The sequence below is a fragment of the Anomalospiza imberbis genome, chromosome 4 (assembly GCF_031753505.1).
Source record: "Anomalospiza imberbis isolate Cuckoo-Finch-1a 21T00152 chromosome 4, ASM3175350v1, whole genome shotgun sequence".
Lineage (NCBI taxonomy): Eukaryota > Metazoa > Chordata > Aves > Passeriformes > Viduidae > Anomalospiza > Anomalospiza imberbis.
The window spans coordinates 21,740,019-21,747,033 of NC_089684.1; positions in this window are offsets into that span (position 1 = coordinate 21,740,019).

Consider the following 7,015-nt stretch of genomic DNA (forward strand, 5'->3'; position numbering starts at 1 on the left):
ATGGGTCAGAACTGTGTGTTCTGACCACAGAAAGCACGGGTCAGAAGCATTCACTGCCACTCACAATAGTATGAGCAACCCTCTCTCAATTTCAATTTATTCCCGCTGTCTTCTGGCCCCCATTAGCTACTGATGGGAAAACAGTACCAAAGTCACTAATCCATAAGACAAGAGGAATATATGGTATCTACGTAGACAAGATGCTCTTTTTACAATGAATGTGGAAATCTCTTTTACTACTCTGTTACGCTCAATTCTACACAGCAAACTGGAATCCAGTTGATGCGAACACACAGAGGAGTTATTTGCACGGAAGCCATCCTGCTTAAGAAACAGAACAGGTGCTGGTGTCAACGCAGAAAATATTGGCATTGTGTTCCCCAGCAACTGTATTGGCCACATACAAGAGCTGATTGTTGTAGGGTCAATGCCAACCTTTATCTCAGTCCTGAGCTATAAATGAACCAGAAGCGCCATAAAGACTGATGGCCATTCAATAAGCAAACAGTTATTTGTTTTCTTGTCATACCTCACAGCTGTTACAGAAGATTTCTTTTTAACTTAGGATCCCAGAAGTTATACAGAAAATACCGGTGTGGATAGAGTGCCATGCCTGTTCCCTTTGAGTGGATGCACAGACCAGCACTGGAGACCTGTGGCAATGGCATGGGATTGGCGTTTCCAAGTTTGCTCACTGCCATGGCGGCACACACACCAAGGAAAAGAAAATCTCAGTCTGCAGCTGCAGAGTGACTGCCAGTTTCACCTATGCAAAGAGATCATACTTGACGGGCGTGGAGAAGCAGAAAGGTGCCATGGTACTGCTGCAGAAAGCTGTCCTACCTTCCCCACAGGTGGAGCATGACAGCAAAGAGTGTAGATGTCTCTGTAGCTCCCCATCTCCATACAGAGAAGCCTCAGTGCAAATAAAAGCAAGCCTGTACCATGTCACTCAGCCTGTATGCACGTGTCATAGCAAAGATGTCTTCTGAGGGACAAAACGTGGAGGCTTTGATAAGAACAATCCTGTGTAAGGCCTATCGAGGACTTTGAGCACAGGAAAGTGGCTGGTACGTACTCTCTACCTGTTTGCAACAGTACTGGTAAGATAAGAACAGCATGACAGGTGAGGAAAAAAGCAATAAAAAGATAAGGCTTAGGGACAGGTAAAACTGGAGTCTACATGCTGATTTTTCACAATGAATGAATCACAATTACTTTGAAATATACATAGGAAAAAACTTCAAACACCTTTCAATAGTACAAAAAGAGAAAAAAGCCTGTCTTGTAGGTGAAAAGTTATTTAGTGTGGCAGTCTCACCTTCACTCCTACTGTTGATCTTGCCAGACTGGTGATTCCTGTAGAGAAACAGGTCTTTAGAAGTAAGTGCATAGTGATAATTTCTTTTAGCCCTGTCTACAGTGTTTCTTGTCTAAATATTTGTAGGAAAAAATCATAAAGTACATGCCTGCTGGGGCTCAGGCTAGGCTGTGGATATTTCTAAGAAGGGATGGCTCAACCTTTCAAGATATGCAATCTATCTCCTCTGACTGCTGTGACGCTTTCTTACTCCAAACAAAGCCTCTGCTCCAGTTTACACACACAAAAGGCTGATGTGTTTTCTGCCTACAGAGGGGGACCCTCTCAAATTGAAACACCTGCCAGGGAGGAGAAGGGATGCTGAGAAAAGGGTCTGCAGGGCTTGAATTGTCCTTGCAGTGCTGTGGATCTGTCACTATCCAGCCAGGGCTTTGTGTAGGTCTGATAGGCTTGGAGCTGGGCCAGCTCCCAAAGGGGGACATGTAAGGGCAGTGCTACTTTGAAAGGGTTGGGAGGTGAGAAGGAGAGAGAACTTGCCAGGAAATCGAGCAGCCCTTTGATTTCTTCAGTGTTACAGCCGTGTAATTTTCTAAGGAAAATAACCTGACTCTGTTGATCAAGTAGATGGCACTGTGATATCAAAGCTAATGGGGAAAGACAAGCAAGAGAGCGAGGCATAGGTAAAAGAATAGGAAGATGATTCTTCATTATTGGTGTGTTTCAATGTAAAATAAGAGGGCATAGAAATTACCAAGATGAAATATTTTCTGTGGAATTCTTTGAGAACCTTCCGTCTGGCAATTCACAAATCAAGAGAGGAATGGAACCTAAAAATGGACTATCATGAGCAACTGGAAAGATTTTTCTTCTAGGTCTCTATTTTGAATCATTATAGATTTGCAGCTTCACACCAAAATTTCATATTTCCAGACTATTCTTACAGCTGAACTGGAGCCTTTTTTTGTTTTTCTCTATGTTCTTATTTGTGTACATTTGTGAAAGAATGAATGAAAGAATGAACCAGAGAGAATACTATTTGGTGATTTTTGTTTTGTGATGGAGGAGGTGCCTTGGAGTAGCAAAGATAAGAGTCTTTTAAAAAATTAAGCTTCAATTCATACTCACAAACAAGTTTAATTGGTGTTAGGGTAGGTTGAAAATTCTTGGTTCACAGAGCTTAAAATTAACTCAGTACAGATGCCTAGGAGGGAAGAAATGGACATATCTGACAAAATTAGTCAGAAACTCGGTCGTGGTGTCCTGGCCTCTTGATAGGCAAATCACTTTCTAGGCAGAGGTCCAGAGAAGTTAAGTCTGGCAAGCGAATCCTAACACACTTCACAGGGGATCCTAACAAAAAGCATGGTTAAAAAAGAAACAGCTTAGACAAAACAGCTCAGACAAACAATTTATTCAGGGAAAAACAGCGTGTAAACTTAAAATCTTCCTAACAGTAATGAGTATTATGACTAAATCCAAATTTTGCATAAATACAGAAGACCAGTCTCTTTAAAGCAATTGGCTTACTGAAGTGAGTTCACTGCTACAAAACAAGAGCTCACAGTCTGACCCAAGGTACTTAGTGTCTTTGGGATAGGAGCCTCTGTTCTTATTCACATTGGGATGGAAAGTAATGTAACCTGATAAACCTAATTCTAGTTACTGAAATACACAATGATTCTTTTCAGTTAGATGATGCAGTCTTTCATTGCCATCAGGCATCCATCAGTGAGCAATATACAAATCCATATGTGAGTTGGCTGCTTGTAGACATGCTCTCTAGACATCCTCTGCCAAATCCAGCTGTGCCAATGAAAGAGGTCACCGACTCCAATGATTTGTCATCCTTCTCCTGCTGAGGACTGTCAGTGCTAAGATCTGCAGGAGTTGTTCATGACCTTTAACTTGCTTTGGCTGAAAAGCAATCTGAATAACTTAGCCCAAAGTCCCTAAACTGCCTCAGGTAGCCTTGCCTGGTTTGATCTGCCCTGGGGAGCACTGGTTCCAGCTGATCCATTGGCAGCTGAGGGAGATGGTGTTGGCTGAACCAGTGAGCACTGGCCAGCAGGCCCAGGGAGTGACCTGTTCCACTGAGGTGGCTGGGCAGGGAGGAAGCCTGGCTGTGATTTTTGCACACAGGTAGCAGCAAAACAGAAGGCTGGCAGGAACTGATTCCTTCAGATTAACGGTCTTATAAGCCATGGAGATAGAACTTCTATTACAGCAAAATTTAATGATAATGATGTGATCACCAGCCAAGAGCAAACGCACTGAAATAGCACGTAGTCATACTAATGAAATACTTCAAAGCTTTATTAGGTGAAAAGATGAAAATTATTTTCATTCAGGAGGATGGGTTTCCTTAAATGATAATACAGATAATATTTTCTGCATTTATTTTGTACAGCATTTTAATGGGCAAACCATTAATTTTAAAATATTTATGTGTGTATATAAAAATTTATCAAAAATCCATGTAAATGTACACTGCAGAGCACAAAGTTTTAAAATAAGGACGTCCTTCAGGCTTAGATGGTTATATTGCTGCTGAGTTTTTGCTATACTCCAGTGGCATTTTGCTGGAATGAGATTCACCCCTGTGCAGAGGGCAAGCATAAAACCTAAGCACCATGTAAGTTCTACTTAAGTCTTAAGGACCTGGCTCTAATTCCATTGAAATAAATAGCAATATTTTGATTGTTTTTCAGTGGGAGCTATTACAAGGTCAATGAATGGGATCAGTCCTATAAATGCTTTTTGCTGGCCCAATTGGAATGATATGCAAGGAGCTAGATGCAAAATGCTTGGCACTGAATGCGAAAAAATCCCTTGGCAGTAAAAGACTTGGTAATTCTGGAGAATTTGCTCAAGGTAAATATTGGAACCAAGACACTGATTTGTTTCAAAGATTCAAGGATGGTAGGTAAATTTATTCTAACCAGGGAGTTGGTCTTACCCAAATATGACTTGAGGAATATTGGTGTACTTCATTTATATTCTGTGTAATACACTGCACAATACTGAAAAATACAATCAAACCTATTTAAAGAATTACTATTTCTGCAGTACTAGGATAATTTTTGATACCTTAGAGTAGTAAAACATTGTGTTCTCTGCTCTGGTAGCATTAGCAGGGTGTCACTGTGGTTTTCTGCTGTATCATCTACCCTTGCTAAGTAACATGATGGCATTTATTTATGCATCTAAACAGCACCTGCACAAAAACTCGTTTGTATTTCATAAATTCTAAGTGTTTCACAGCTGATTTCCCATTACAGATGACAGAGTTTTAGGTAAGACCATGTTCACAACACAAGGCAATGGAGAACTCTGTGCTCAGACTTTGTGCATCTTACCAGGATGCCTGGACACTGCAGTGTGTTTCACTTTCCAGCTTGTAGAGGAAAATATATATGAATTGGACTCCTACTAGAATAACCTTACACCCATCTGTCAGCTTTGCAAGTGTAAAAACCCTGTGTGTATTCTCAGTAAGTGATTTTCAAAGGCTCTGACCTTCCATAAATGAAATCCAGATTCCTCAGAACTAAGCAGAAGTGGAATGCTGGGCTTATGGCACGTGTCTCCTTTTAGCTTTGCCCATTTCAGCAGCAGGCCAACTCAAAGAAAGCACATAACAGATTTTATTATAATAGAAAAAAAGTTACATGGGTTTTTCCTTTTTTAATTACTCCACATGAAAAACAGACTGTTTGCCTTCTAGACAAACTTTAAAAATTTAGAACTACGGAGAGCTGTTGGTATCTGAGGGGAGCCTAGAAGAAAGATGGAGAGGGACTTCCTACAAGAGTATGTAGTGATGGGACAAGGGGGAATGGCTTCAGACTGAAAGAGAGTATGTCTAGGATTAGATATAACAAAGAAATTCTTTACTGTGAGGGTGGTGAGACACTGGAACAGGTTGCCCATAAAGGTTGTGGATGTGATCCCTGGAAGTGTTCATTGCCAGGATGGATGGAGCTCTGAGCAACCTGGTTTGGTAAAAGATGTCCCTGTCCATGGCAGGGGGGAACTACATGATCTTTAAGGACCCTTCCCACCAGGTCTATGATTCTATGAAGAATTTCACCCCTACATATTCAATTCAGGGGATTACCCCTGAAAATATTGCATTTGGTGAACGCAGATGCCAACTTCTCTGATGAAATATGAAGTACTATTTTGTAGCTTCTGCAGAAGTGGGCAATGGCCCTGCAAAATTGCCTCTCTGCTCTTCTGGAGATGTCTATTGTCACAAATGCAGCAAGCAGTGGCACAAATCAGAGCAGACCATAGCTTTTTTTCCCCCCCAGAGCCTTCTTGTAATGGGAAATCCACACACTAGACTACAGCTTCATCAAAGATCCAGAGCTCCAACTGACACATTTCAGAGGAGTACATGGGGGGGACAGTAGTGAGGCCATCATGAAAATCTCCTGCTCTAGTGGAAAATAATCCTGTGTCCTTGCTGCACACATTGAGCAGACAATCCCGACACTTTTGAAGCTTGATCTACCAAAGTACTGAAGGGAACAAATAATGAGAAGTAGTTACATGCTGCTTAAATCTGAAGGAAGATACTTACTTAGCCTTTCTGCTGCAAAAAAAAAATTCCAAATAACATTCAAAATAATGTATAAAATAATGAGGGTAACATGGAGTTAGCCTGCAGAAATTGTTCAGGGTAATTCAAATCACAGTTAACATTCAAAACTAATATTGACCATCTTTCAAGATGAATACACAAGATAATTGGTTTGGGATTCAAGAGTGATGATGCAACAAAAGTTATTCTGCCTCAGTCTCTCCAATAAAATGCAAATAGTGGTATTTGTGACTTTTCAGGAATTTTTGAAAGATCCACAAATAAGAAGCACTACTTCAAGAACTGCCATCCTTATTGACAAAAGAAATTCATTTGAAATCATCCTCAAGGATCAATGAAAAGGGAATTTAAAGGAATCAGATCATATGTAGAGTTATTATGCTTTAAAACCAATACAAGATGAATACAGAATCTAAATGAAGTATCAGCAGGGTTCAGTATAAAAATTTATCTCTGATTGGGAACCCATGCAAACAGCCCAGCTATAAAGAGAGCAGACACAGAGCGGCTTGGGTGACATAAAGATGTGTGCCAAGAAACTAACATTTCTATACCTAGGGAGCAGCAGGGTAGGATCTTCTTTCTGTTGCGGGCCTCAGGTAAGGATAGCAACCTTTGGTACCATCACCCCTAATTCTGCACCCACACTTTTCACAGAATGACCAAATCGATCAGGTTGGGAGGGTAGGCAGCAGCTCATCTAATCCAACCACCCCGCTCAAGCAGAATCAGCCTAGAGCATATGGAGCAGGATTGTGTCCAGATGGTTCTTGAGGATCTCCTTTTACAGAGACTCCACAGCCTCTCTGGGCAATGTGTTCCAGTGCTCGGCCACCTGCACAGTAAAGAAGTTCTTCCTCGTGTTCAGGTGGGACTTGCTGTGTCAGCTTCTCCCCACTCCCTCGAGCCCTAGTGCTTAGCATCACGGAGAAGAGCCTGGCTCCATCCTCTTGGCATCCCCCCTTCAGGCAGTGCTGGTGGCCTGCGAGCACCTCAGCCCGAGTACACCTGGGCTACCACCTGCGCAAGCTTGCCTGGCTCCCGCTGGGGTCGCCTACCGCCTCAGGGAGGGTCTGACTTTCGTTACT